Source organism: Adiantum capillus-veneris, chromosome 17 (assembly GCF_014529385.1).
Source record: "Adiantum capillus-veneris isolate H3 chromosome 17, ASM1452938v2, whole genome shotgun sequence".
NCBI lineage: Eukaryota > Viridiplantae > Streptophyta > Polypodiopsida > Polypodiales > Pteridaceae > Adiantum > Adiantum capillus-veneris.
In genome coordinates, this window is record NC_140947.1 from 111578307 (window position 1) to 111591522 (window position 13216).

Here is a 13216-nt window from a genome sequence, read left to right on the forward strand (position 1 = left end):
AAACATCACTATCAATACTCTATTCCTACATGTATATTCTATTGCGTTTCTAAAAGTAATGCATTACACAACCTCTTGAAGATTCTAACAAACATAAATATATGTAAGATTCTACAAAACATTCCTTGATACCAAGCTTGGGAGCTTCTCATAGACATTGTTTTTCATACGGTGCTAACCCTTGTTCAAAAAACTTAGGAGTGCTCTACTTCTATTGTGGTAGAGAGAGAGAGAGAGAGAGAGAGAGAGAGAGAGAGTCTCCTCCTTTTGGTGTATCTTGGTTTAACAATGCTACCAATGTTGATTATACAAATTAGGTAAGTTAACATGGTGTGAAGAGATGAAAGCCGTATGAAATCAATGTAACAATAAAGTTTTTTTTTTTTATAAATGAAGTGGGTTCTAGAATTGGTTTCAACAATAGGAACACAATTGAATTCAATATCTCTACTTTACTCTCTTACTTACTTCTATCCTTGCATCTTTCTTATGAGCCAGTAAGTTTTTAAAGATGAAGGCCAATAATTGCTACAGTGTGTAATTATAAAACTTTTCATGTGTAAGAGTAGAGTTGTGAAAATATAAGGGCTCATAGTTTCCAATGTACCAGAAAAGCTTCAAGTTTCAAAGAGACGAGATGACATTCTCTTAATATTAAGAATGTGATTACATCTATGCTGCTCTCTAGATGCTTCTCTTGGATCTCTATCTATGTTCACAAGCATGGTAATGGTTTACATCATCACCTAATCACAACAATACATAGAAACTTAGTAGGATAAAGTGCACACTATTTGTTCACGTACACTTTCACATCATTGCATCTTTTTTTTTTGTGTGCAAAACTCACAATTGTGAGTGGATAGTATTAAGAACAAAAATATACACCAATCCTCGAGCTCAGACCGAGCCTTGAGGGTCAAAGGATTACAATTTATCCGCTTGGCAAAAAAACCATTCCTACTTCTCAGCTTTACTCATTACAATATGTTATGTATTGTTCTAGGCCAATCCTCTGAGGCTTTTTTGCATCTGATCATGTGGATCATCAATCTGCTCTCTTGCGTGATTTCACAAAAGCTTGCCACAGCAAGATCCCCCTCAAACACGCGACGGTTCCTTGCTTGCCAAATATGGTGGAAAAAGTAGTACATGATTATTTGAGTCCATACGAGAAGAGCAGGACTTCCCATCCTGTTTTACTACCAAATAACAAATCATTCTTGAAGAACTTAATTTGCCATGTCCTTTATATCTACTTGCATATTTTCCCAGTCATGCCCCTAATTGCCTGGCATCCCATGAACAGGTGGGCTAGGTCTTCACTAGCTATTCTGCACCCCGAGCACCGATCGGATCCGATGCCTCTTTCTTGTATCTTTACACCTATCGGCAGAGCACCCCACATCACTTTCCACATAAATATCTTCATATACTGAGGCCATCTTGGCTTCCAGATGTTCTCCATGACTCCCACCGTTTTTTCATCTAGTGCCTCTTCCATAATTTTTTTAGGGGGCTACACCAATCAGCCTCGTACATTAATGCATCGTAGATGCCTTTAGAGTGTGGTTTCCAAAAGAGGCCACTCCCGGGCCATCTCCAAGCGTCCCATTCAAAGTTGGATTCAAAAATTGGCATCACCACCTTATCGAGCTTCTTAATCACCCTATACACTAGTAAGATCTCAAGGCCATCCAGTTGAAATTGGATGGCTAAAGAGTCGGCAATTTTCCAGCACTTCTTGTTGCCATCCCAGGATTTCTCTAGTCGAACAAGCCCCTTATTATTCACTTCCTGGCCATATCTATCCAATAGGGGCTTTGCGGCAGCCCCACTATTTTAGAGAGCCAAGGGGACTAGTGCAAAATGGAGTTCTTAAAGTATCTGGTTGCTTCCCCCCATTCCAAAACCTCGGCCGCACTTTGACACTTCCTCATCAGCTCCCCTGAGAGTCCACCACATCTAAGATAAGACCACTTCGGGGCGAGCAGTTTGTCGTGCATCACAACCCCCTTCCACTTTCCCCCTTTCGATCCCAGTTTTGATGCATCAATCATTTCCTTGGTCATTATAGCCCAAGCTTGGTCCTGTTTAGTCAGTGAGACCATAAATTTGGCACAAAGGGCCTCAGCATGAAATACAGGGTTAAGAATTCCGAGCCCTCGTTGGTCAACCGGGCAAGAAACTACCTCTCATCTAGCCCACTGCCACGGCCAGGAGGTTTTTGTGTTGTTCTTCCAAAGAAACCTTTTCACTGTTTTTAAGAATTCTTTCCAGTTACACTTAGCCATCTTGAGCACAGGGCTGAGGAAAGCAATATACGAGATCATAAAAGCATTTCTATCACATCATTTGCATCTTAAAATGTGATTGAAATGAAAGCAAAGTAAGGTTGCTCAATTGTTTATTTTTGTAGGAGTTTTGGCCATTATGTTAAACTGAAGGGCGGGGTGTAAAATCATGCATGCCATTGACCTCTCTCTATCTTTATCCTCTAATTACAAAACCATATTCCTCTTTGAGAGAGTAGATTGTATTCAACCAGCTTGAGCCTATTTCCTTGCACAAAATCTATACTATACCAACCATTTGGCTTAATTGTTGCTCTGTTAAATGTGTAATTGGGCATTGAAGCAATGTAGGATAGTCCCTTTTTGTGTACACATTAGGTTCCTTGAAAATTTGAGAATATGAGTATCATGTCCTACTTGAGTATATACACAAACACACATATACATGTATATATGTGTATTTGTGTGTGTGTGTGTGTGTGTGTGTGTGTGTGTGTGTATGTATGTACGTATGTATATGTATACATGCATACATATATATATATATTATAGTGTGTGTGTGTGTGTACATATATATATTCTTATATCGAAGATTTGTCACATAGGCCTTGAAGCCTCTTGTTGTTGTTATAGTACAATAACTATGACATTCAAAACTTTTATGCTCCCTTCGTGTCCCCCCCGCCCGCCCGCCCGCCCGCCCAAAACCCTCTCTCTCTCTCTCTCTCTCTCTCTCTCTCGCACACACACACACACACACACACACACACACACACACGTATTAGATGGATAGCAGTTTGCATGGAGCTCATGTGTGCATACACATATGATGTCATCGTGGTATAGTAGTTGAAAAATTGGCAGTACGATTGAAGTGATGACCTCAAGTCATTGCATGAAAGGGATGAGCAAACTCCTTTTTCTCAATCTTTGTACAGAAAAGTATAGATGGCTATGATTGGCCTCTCTCTCTCTCTCTCTCTCTCTCTCTCTCTCTCTCTCTCTAAGGTCTTGAACTGGAGACCATCGAATAGATCTTTTAGATCTCATTGGATTGCTCCTACAACATTTTAAATTCTTCTTTGTTCAAGACGCATGTGTGTGTGTGTGTGTGTGCGCGTGCAAGAGAGAGAGAGAGAGAGAGAGAGAGAGAGATGAAACAAAAATAACTTTATTACCACCCAAGTTGCCATATATATCTTCTGGGATTATTATTATTATTCTTCTTCTTCTTCTTCTTCTTCTCTCTCTCTCTCTCTCCTCCCCCCCCCCCTTCCATTCCATAGATATTCAAGTGTTAAAGAATTGTTGTGTAACTTTAGAGTTTGTTTAGATTGTCCTTATACCCTTAAACATTTTATTCTCTCTTTCTCCTCTTCTCCCTTCTGCTTGCTTGCTGCGTCATTCATTCGACACTAAAACATTTTTCTCTATGTGTGTGTGTGTGTTGGGGGGGGGGGGGGTTGATTTTTGATAGGCACCTTTGCCTATCAAAATTTAGAGAATTTATTGGTTTTTAAGCATTTTCCATGGTTTAACTCTTAAAAACAAAAATGACAAAATATCCAAGAACTGGTAAAAGGTACGTTAACTGGGCAATCTCTCACCCTATTTGGGGTGCCAATGTGAGGGTTGATTTATGTTGGACATTTTATTTATTTTTTATGGGTAAAAAATGTTAGCTATCCTTTTGAAAATACACTATTACTCTAAGAAAACCATATTATCTTGGAAATTTGATTTGGTGTGTCACTAAATATAAATTTTGTATATCACCTGCGTTCAAGGACTATTTTTAAACTCTTTATCTGTGAATTTTTGACAAATAATTCAGTCTGTAAAAAAAAAAACCAGTTACATTTTATGCTACCTTTTTGTATGTGAAAATGTGAGAAGAAAATTTAATAACCCCTTCCGATGTACGCACGTGATAGTCGCATAAATATTAATTGACCCCCCGAGAAAATTGAAGGGCTTGAAGAGTGTCCTTGGTGAGATGGAACCCTATGAGCTTGAAAGGAAAATCTCTCTCTTTCTCTCTCTCTCTCTCTCTCTCTCTCTCTCTCTCTCTCATGGTTAATAACATGGATAACTACTCCTTCATTTGCATATATTTTCTCAAAGTGAAACTACCCTAAGCCTACACCACACGAGTTGGTTTTCTTTCAATCTCTTTAAAGAAATAAAAACTTTAAAAAATATATATATCAATATTGGTCTTGAAAAAACCTCTTGAAAAAGAAACCAAATATATCTTCAAAAATTAAATTCTCATTAAATGATAAAATCTCCGCTAAACTTATCTCCTTTTTTTATGTGCATCTAAACCAATACATTTATTCTATGTAGAGGAGAAAGTCTTCTTTTGACTTTCTATGACTAAAGCACTTTGTACTACTAAAGAAGAAGAAGTTCTTTTGATTTTACATTATGACAAAAGCTGAAAAGCTGCATATTGTTTGCATGTTGTTTCTTACAATCTTACTCTCCCTTTTTCATTTTAGAGAGGTTTTCTCTTAAGTGAAGGAGTGAATGACACATGGAGGGTCTCTCCTTCCTTAAAAAATTTAATCTGCATTATAAAGAGTATAGAAGGTAAGATCTTCTTCTTGTATAAGTGTACTTTTCAAAAAGAATGTCATCCTCCAACACCGGAGGAGAAGCATTGGCATCCCTTCAACATTGGAGTTGAAAACATGTGACCGGAGAAAGGCACATTCTCTATGGTTTATAAAATTTGGGTGAGGATGGTGCCACCTCCCGGCCATACATTACGTATGGTTTTTCATTCCTTTGGGGCCACAACATCCCATGCACATATTGCATCTCTTTGCATAGTAGAAAGTGCTAATCTTGAAACACTTTTTCTTGATACATCACCTAATTGTCAACTTTCAATGATGTGGTGAGGTTGCGGAGGCTTGGGAGCAACTTTGAGAAGAGGTGCCTTTGGATCAAGCTGCATTGACAGATTAAATCATGTACATTAATACTCAAGCTTCTAGTTTTGTTTTCTTCATTTCAAAACTACTACATTGATTCATATCATTCAACACTCAAACCAAAAAGGCACACTAGCTGAATTTAAGAGCAGATTGCACACGAGAAAGAGCTGATGGAGATGCGCTATGCAAAGCAAGTCATGGAGATTCACTTTATAAATCTAATGCGTGCATTTTGCTGCGCACTTTTTGCTGTTATAAAGTGTAAGATGTCTTTGTCTATGTATAAACATATGTTCACATCGTCAGTAAAAAAAGCTGCTACACATGTGCTATAAATAGCTATACGCATTGTTGATTAAAAAAGCTTCTACATGCGCACTGTCTGATTTTGCCGTTAAAAATTCCCAGCCATGTGGATGAACGCCGTGCGAGATTTTTACGTGGTGAGCCAAAGGCTCATTTTCCTTTCTCTCCTTGCAGAATCCACCATGTGACACATGGTTCAAATCTATAATATTCTAAAAGGGAGAGGGATCCCCCCTCCCCCCCACCCCCCAGGCGTGCCATGTGGCAAAAACTGGTTCATCTGACCTGTGTGTCTTGCTCTTCCAGTGATACAATGGAGTCTACACTGAGCGCCCGCGTGAGAGAGAGAGAGAAGGAGAGATGGCCTTTGGCCGTCGACCACACTAGTTCAATTACTTGGTGAGCCAAAGGCTCTTTTTCCTTTAGCTCCTTACAGAAGCCACCACGTGGCACATGGCTCAAATTCAAGAAAACATTAATTAATGCAGTCAAAAGCAGTTTAGCTGTTGAAAATGTTATAGAAATGATATTTTATGATTTGTTGCAGTTGACAGGTGGAAAAGGCTTGACAGAGCTAGGCTATTGCAAAGGATATCATGTTTTATGTATATTTTATTATTCAAGTGCTCTTTATGAGCTTTGGCCAATTATGTCCGGCCGGCCACTTTGTACTCACTTTGACCATTCAAGAATCTATAAATTAAATACGTGCAAGAGGGAAATGGTCACTCTTGCACGGGAGAAGATTGCACCCAGTGTCTGTGTATTCTTCTCTCCTGTCCTCTCTCCTTTCTTGCCGTGCCGGTGTGGCACTCCGCTGTAGGAGGCGCATCTGCACGTTCTCTCTCAATCTCTCTCGCTCTCTGTCTCTCTCTATTTGTATTGTGCTCGAGTATGGATTTGTGCGAGTCGACAGGTACGTAGATTATTTGTTTATGTCTTGCTATGCGATATTTCGAGTATTTTGCAGGGCAGCCACGTATCCGTCTATAGCAGTGGTATCAGAGCTGAGGCTACGTTCTCGAGATTGCAGATTCTGATAACCAAAAGCTAAGTGCTCTTGTTTCCTTCTGGTTTTCAAAATTTATAACTCTATGTCCTTGTTTTATATTATTACTTTTTTTGCAAAAAAAAATCTAGCATTAGTTCTTTATTAATTTGTAATTAGTGGAAGATATCTGAATAAGATAGTAGGAATGACAATTTTATATTATGAGCAAAGTGTACACGATATTAACGTATATATATGTATTAACAAGCAAGAGAAATATCGTGATCTTAGGATCTGTATAGTAGACAACGAAGCAGAGTAATAGGAGAAGGATTGGAGGTGTTATGTCATAAGAAGTAGAGGGAATTAAAAATAACATAAATTCTTTTTTCGCCTATTCGTATTTTCTCATGGGATCCTACCCCAAGTTAATTAGACCCCGAATTTATAATTAAAGAGAGTATTTTTTTTTGTAAAACAAACATAGAGCAGCATGGCAGACAGAGCTGTCGCGCAGCGTGGATGCAGTGGAGCTTTACAAAATACACCAGCCCCTACATGAACACCGGCCCCTCCAACAGTCTACGACTACCTGCCAAGCCAGCTATGGTGATAGCACGTGCTGCTGTGTGTGTGTGTTGAGAGTTTTGCCGAGCCAGAAATAATAGAGTACGCATGCAACATACGAGGTAGTACCTCTCTGTGATCAAACCATCAGTCTCTCTCAACTCGTGCTACCAACCAGAGTCGCCTCTCTCACGCCATGCGAGCCACAGCCTCTCGATGCCCATGCAACGGCTCTCGTTTTCCTACCCCAACCACCCATTCTCTCTCTTTCTTTCTCTGTCTCTCGCCGCCACCCAGAATCGGTCTCTTTGTATCTCTCTTTTGCTGACGACCCCTCTTTTGTTCACCAACTATACCTCTCACACCCTTTTGCACGCTTCCCCCCTCTCGCAGACCTCCCACAACTTGGCTACAGCCGCCTTGCAGCATGGTAGCATTAGTGACACCGGCCAGTGTTCCAACTGTGTCGTTCCCCACCCACCACCAACCCACCCCCGGCCGCATGACAAGTTTTCGGAGCCACACAAGCGTAGCCCAGTACACATGCAAACACTGCCCGGGTAGTTTGTTGTAGAGATCTCTCTCTCTCTTCACAGCCTTACACTGCCAACCACTACCGTTCACCAGCTCGCATGGAGTAGCAACCTCCCAATCCAATCTGTGGTACAACATCCTGCAACAACATGAAACCTCTCTCTCTCTCTCTCTCTCTCTCTCTCTCTCTCTCTCTCTCTCTCTCTCTCTCTCTCTCTCTCTCTCTCTCTCTCTCTCTCTCTCTCTCTCTCTCTCTCTCTCTCTCTCTCTCTCTCTCTCTCTCTCTTTCTCAACTGTAGCCGCTCTCAGACTCTTGGAGTCTCGGTGCATGCAGTTCGCCAACCCTAATAACAACGCATGGAATTCATGCCGACTTGCAGTTCGTGCAGTTTTATTTGTTTTTTTTTTTACGCCACACACACAACTGGTGATCGGTTTTTTCCCTCAGCAATCCAACACTCTTCTCTCTCTCTCTCTCTCTCTCTCTCTCTCTCTCTCTCTCTCTCTCTCTCTCTCTCTCTCTCTCTCTCTCTCTCTCTCTCTCTCTCTCTCTCTCTCTCTCTCTCTCTCTCTCTCTCTCTCTCTCTCACACACACACACACACACACACACCGGTCACGGAGAGATCCTCTCAGACATGGCCTGGGCCTCTTTCCTACAATATGTGGCTATCTTGCTTCTCTGTGTGCTCTCTTTCGTACTGTAACAAACTCCCATGCACACTCCCCTCTCTCAGCGCCACCATGCCTTATCTATCTCGCGTCTCCGCCTTTTCAGTTCCTTCAGAGAATCGTATGCCATCTGCTCTTTTACAAAGGCCTCCGCTGCACCATCGTGATACAAGTTGAAGGTTTTGATAGCAAGTGGCACTCCAATGGCAGCTTTACCTTCAAGCACACTCCCGTGACACGACCTGTAAGACCAATATCTTTCATGTTGTACACAGGCAGCTTGAAACTCTCAGATGTGAAGACATCCGTGTAGCAATTTGATACATTAAGGTGGCTTCTCAAAGACATACAATAGTGCAGCAAAAGGAGCCCAACAGCCCCTCTACATGGTACAGTGACGGAATGCCTAGAATATACGGATACGCCATCTGACGAAAAATGGGCGGAGACAAATGGCGAGGCAAATGCAAACCAGTGTCCTCTACAAGAAGAGGAACATGAAAGAAACCACCCACTTGGGCCACCTCTCTCGGAAGCATCTATCTCTCTCCCTCTCAGAGCTACGATGCAAGAACTAAGTCTCTCTCTCTCTGTCTCTCTCTCTCTCTCTCTCTCTCTCTCTCTCTCTCTCTCTCTCTCTCTCTCTCTCTCTCTCTCTCTCTCTCTCTCTCTCTCTCTCTCTCTCTCTCTCTCTCTCTCTCTCTCTCTCTCTCTCTCGGTAGCAGAGATCTCGGTAGCATGGAAGTCCAAGGACACGACTTGTTATGCAGGAGCGCATAACACTGGACGACTGCTTCCAAAGGCGGACATTGACGAATCTCAGCAGTGCCCACTGCAATACTTTCTCTAACGATGCTTTTAGTCTGCACCTTTAGATTTAGTTTTTGATTTTCACTTTACTTCATTTTATTTTGTACCCAGAGATTGTACTCGCTTCATACGGTTTAGTCTCATCGGCCATTTTGGCATTTTGAAGCCGGGTAATATAACATTTCATTTCTTATCTGTCTCTCTTCCCCGTCCCACTACGACTGCACGATGTCGGGCATCCTCGGGCACACTCATACGGTATATAGAGAAAGAGAATGATTGTGTACAGTTTTATATACTTGATGTTATTGGTTCGAACTTAGATAAGTATTATGTTTATATACGTTATTAGTAATTATGTAGTTGTTTATCATATCTCTAGTAAAATATACTTATTAATTCCCGTTATGCTATTTTGAGCAAGCTGACAGTGCGACCCATCTATCCTGATTGATTTTTTGGCACACTATCCATGGCCATTACTTGTGACCACACAAACACACCTAACTGGAAATGTCTGATAGAGCAGCTAAGGTCAATTTGTCTTCTTTATTTGTTGGATCAATCTACTGTTTATAGTAGGACCTTTGCATGATGTAAGCTCGTGATATCATGCCTAAACACTAGTCAATGCTCTTTAAACAATTTTTATTTTCTTATTTTAATTGTAATACGGTATTAAGAACTTTAGAGGTAACAGTTTGTGATCTCAAGAGGCTGCTCCATTTATTCAAACCAAAAAAAACTACAATACATTGATTCCATCTCACTTTCCAATTTATCCGAGGCTCATCATTGTAAATGACTTTCGCTAATTACAGCTCTCTCCTACTTGTCTCTCTTTTCCCACGCACAGACTGGTACAGATTTCAGATGCAGTACATCATCCAGAGTAAAATGATTTACAGAGAGCAAACAGAGAACAACAATGTTACATCAATTCAACACATCTGGCTTACTTATAAGCTTGATTACCATTTATTGTTTGAAAGAAGGCATTGCTCTTTTAATTACCTGCATTCTCTAGCATTTTGCCAATACTTGTATTAAACAAAATTGCTATTGCGATCATTTCACATTGAGATATGCAGCTACTCACGTGATTCGAGGTACTTTCCATTCAATACCAATTTGTCAGTACTTTGTTACTCAACCTTACTCCAATGTGGTGTGAAACAGGTAGTACATTTTTTATGTTTTTATGCCCCGTCTAGTCCATTGGTCACGTACACACAGATCCGCCGATTTAGGCAGTGTGTAAATGCTCATCTTGGTGTAGATTCACCGATTTAGGCAACACCAATTCCCTGTGCAGATCCGCCGATTTAGGCAGCACATTGACAAATTACAGATCTATTCACAATGGTAAATGCAGATCCGCCGCCGATATAGGCAGCATTAGTGCAGATTCACCGATCTAGGCAGCACGTCTTATTGGTGTAGATTCGCCGATTTAGGAAACACCAATGACCTGTGCAGATCCGCCAATTTAGGCAGCACATTGACAAATTACATATCTATTCACAATGGTAAATGCAGATCCGCCGCCGATATAGGCCGCATTTGTGCAGATTCTCCGATCTAGGCAGCACTTTTATTGGTGTAGATTCGCCGATTTAGGAAACACCAATTACCTGTGCAGATCCGCCAATTTAGGCAGCACATTGACAAATTACATATCTATTCACAATGGTAAATGCAGATCCGCCGCCGATATAGGCCGCATTTGGTGTAGATTCGCCGGTTGAGGCAACACCGATCACAAAATCATGCTGCAGTGGCTGGCCACCACTGCAACTGGTATGATTTTGTTACCCGGGAAGATAATGAAAGTGATTTGGATTTGGATTTATATTGTGGAATTGGAATTGGATTGGGATTTGTTATCTGGTGATTTTTACGGCAGTGTTTATGTGATGAGATTGACATTATGAGATTGAAGATGAGTGTGACCAATGATATCCTGATTCATCAGGGTATGACATATACTGCTTATTCTAGTGGTATGGGACACTAGAGTAGGTATTATGTGGATGATGACAGGCATAAGCAATATTGTAAGCCTCACAAGTTACCAATAGCGCCTCACAGAAGGCGGCCAGTTGCACCTTCCAAACAACCACAAGCTTGTCATAGTTGCGCACTTTCTAGCTAATGAAGGTCAATAAAATCCAACAAGCGCATCTTGATTGGAATATGCTGGTATCACAAGTTTGTAGCAGCTTGTTGCAACATGGGTCTGCTGAATGACTCGTGACCAGCTATTGCAGCACACCTACAAGAGTGTTGACGTCGAGGTGATGGCCGTGGAGTGCATGCAGCCAACGGACAGAACCAGAGGTGGGCGTGCATCAATTACCCAAGTTGGTCTAAGGCGCCACTGGTTGCTGGGTGGGTGATGCCATGCAGGCAACTGAGAGAGAGGGAGAGTTAGATGTTGGCGCCAAAAGTAAATGAGGGGGGAGGAGAGTATCTCCCACGTCTTTGCATGGCTTGTGTGAGCCGGAGGGAGGGGTTGATTAATGTGTACTACAGCTGCTAGTGGACAACAAGAGCGAGTGAATGTTGTTGGCGGCTGCATGGAGAGAGAGAAACAGAGTGGTTGCATGGAGTTGGAGGAGTCAGGGTGGCCGAGTGGTTTAAGGCACCAGACTTCAGTTCTAGTTCTCGTGAGAGAGCGAGAGTGGTTGAGGTTGGTCTGAGTGACCATCAACAGAGACATAGGGACAACTAGCGGGCTGCATGGTGCGGTCTCTAATGGGTGGTAGGGAGAGAGTGAGAGAGAGAGAATTCGACTGCGCCTGTACTGTGTGGCTGTGAGGTTATGAGAAAGAGGGAGGGTTGCTCCTCATTAACGCACCACAACCACATGCTGCATGGTAACTAGCCAAGGGGAGGGAGAGAGAGAGAGTGAGTGAGAGAGAGAGAGAGAGAGAGAGTACGACTGGCAGCTGCCTGCATGGTGGTTGGGTAGGGTGGTAGTCTGGAGGTGGTCCCCATGCAAAGCCACATGGATTGAGTGGCGTTGATTTGCAGATGACGTGAAGAACGTCTTCAGATGGCATGGCGGAACTTGCTGTCATAGCTGCCGTGGTTGTTGGGGTTGGGGAAAAAAATCATGGCTCTGGCATAACCGTATTGAGTGAGCAGGGCGCAAAAGTCTGTGAGACAGTGAGAATGAGAGGGAGCATGTGTGTGTGTGATTAGAAGGGGCGGAGAGACTGAGAGTGGGCGACTCTACATGGCACAATAATTGGCTGGTTGTTGTCAAAAGGAGGGGGCAGCATATATACGGCACGCTAGGTAGTGGAATGTAGGGGGTTAGAGTTATCCAAAAGGGGTTGGTTAATGCCTGCTGCATGCGAAGGCGATGGTGGGCGCTGCAGTTGGAGCAGTAGTTTCAACTAGATGGTATCATGACAGCAGCATGGCCGTCGCCCACATACTAGTAACGCCAAAAGAAAAAGAAAAAAAACATAGCACTGGCCCTGTTTGGATCAGTTTTAGAGATCATGGAGTACACGGACTCGCCGTGGGCTGCTAGAGAGAGATGGAGAAATTTGGTTGTAAAATCTTGTAAGTCTGTTTTGTGGAAATCCTCAGATTTTTCCTTTCGAAAGCCTCATAACTACATGGAAGCTCCACATACAGGCAAATTTTAACCTAGTCTCATGCACGCAGCAAAAAAAGAATTTTTTTCATTCTTAATTTCTAGCTTTGATCTGTTGCATGCAGTCTTGAGCTATCTAATTTTGCTACTTTTTTTTTCTCATTCTTGGTGATTGTGTGTAGAGGGTCCCTTGCTGCATTCACTAAAGCGCAATGGCAGCAAGAGATGGCCAACATCACGTGGTTGATTTCTTTTCAGCCGATAGCAGCAGTAGGGGAGAGGTGTTGGAGAGAATATTGTGATTTGTTCTCTATTAAAAATATAGAATATTGTGATTTGTACTCTATTAAAAATCTCTTATACTAATCACAAATTAATGAAAAAGAATATTGAGGTCTCAACAAAGAGTTCTAGAAAGAGAGAGAGAGAAAACAAACAAAGAAAAAAAAAGCCGATAAAATTATATGAACTAGAAAAGAACTCTGTAG